Source organism: Ciona intestinalis, unplaced genomic scaffold, assembly GCF_000224145.3.
Source record: "Ciona intestinalis unplaced genomic scaffold, KH HT000127.2, whole genome shotgun sequence".
NCBI classification, from domain to species: Eukaryota; Metazoa; Chordata; class Ascidiacea; order Phlebobranchia; family Cionidae; genus Ciona; species Ciona intestinalis.
Window position 1 is genome coordinate 40,169 of NW_004190449.2, and position 917 is coordinate 41,085.

General features: G+C 37.1%; 1 protein-coding gene across 1 annotated transcript in view; it reads left to right on the forward strand.

Moving 5' to 3' along the window:
• Window positions 1–917, forward strand: part of LOC100176646 (DIS3-like exonuclease 2) — a 19,370-nt gene that overhangs the window by 8,882 nt on the left and 9,571 nt on the right. The window lies entirely within an intron of this gene.

The window sequence follows — 917 nt, forward strand, 5'->3', positions numbered from 1 at the left end:
TTTTGATTGGTTTATAACATGATAATAGGATACCGATAATATTATGTTTTTAAAAGGTGTCCCATCTTTTCCCACCCTACTACATCGTATTTGTTAGTTCTCGCATTTATTCTTTAATATCTTGACTGAAATGAAATCACAATGTTATATATTCGTGAATTTGAAAATAAAAATCTGCAGCTTTAAAAAACGCACATCATCCAAAATCTTGAATCATTGCGAATTTAGGGTGTTACGTCACAATGTTGACCTGACGTCACAAGCTCCTTGAAGCTGATTGGTCGGATTGCTCACGTGACTGACGCCTCGCACCAGTTGATTATTCCCGCCTTGATTGCTCCGCGCATAAAACGCCTCTTCCACCAATCGAGTTACTTCGTTCAATTCAGATGAAGTTGGTTCGACACCAGGTCACAAGTTGGATTTATTGCAAGACTTGAGTAAAGTATTATTTTATTACATCATACATTACTACTACTACAGTACAGTATTTATACAATAATATTATTCTATAAGTTTTGTGCCTTAAGCTTATTATTATAAGTAAGTTGTCCTTTTATATCACGTTCTGTTTCGCGACGGTTATTTGCTGTAACGTCACACGCAATTGCACTGTTCACAATCGATGCGTTCTGTTACGTCACAAACGGACACAATCGTTTAAATATCGCTTGCGTTATGTTAGTAGTTCAATTACGTCATAGCTGAACAACATGCGGCTGTTGTACGCGTACGTTTCGCAAAGTTTTTTTTCATGGGGCCCCATGTGCGTTTTGCGTCGTCTTTAAGGCATATTACTTGTATATATTCTAACTATATTTGCGCTATGAGCGCGAAGCAAGAAGATCAAAGAATTGGTAAAGTATAAATCACAGTTGGCATTNTACGTACATAAGCTCTTTTCCAGGGGATCCTTA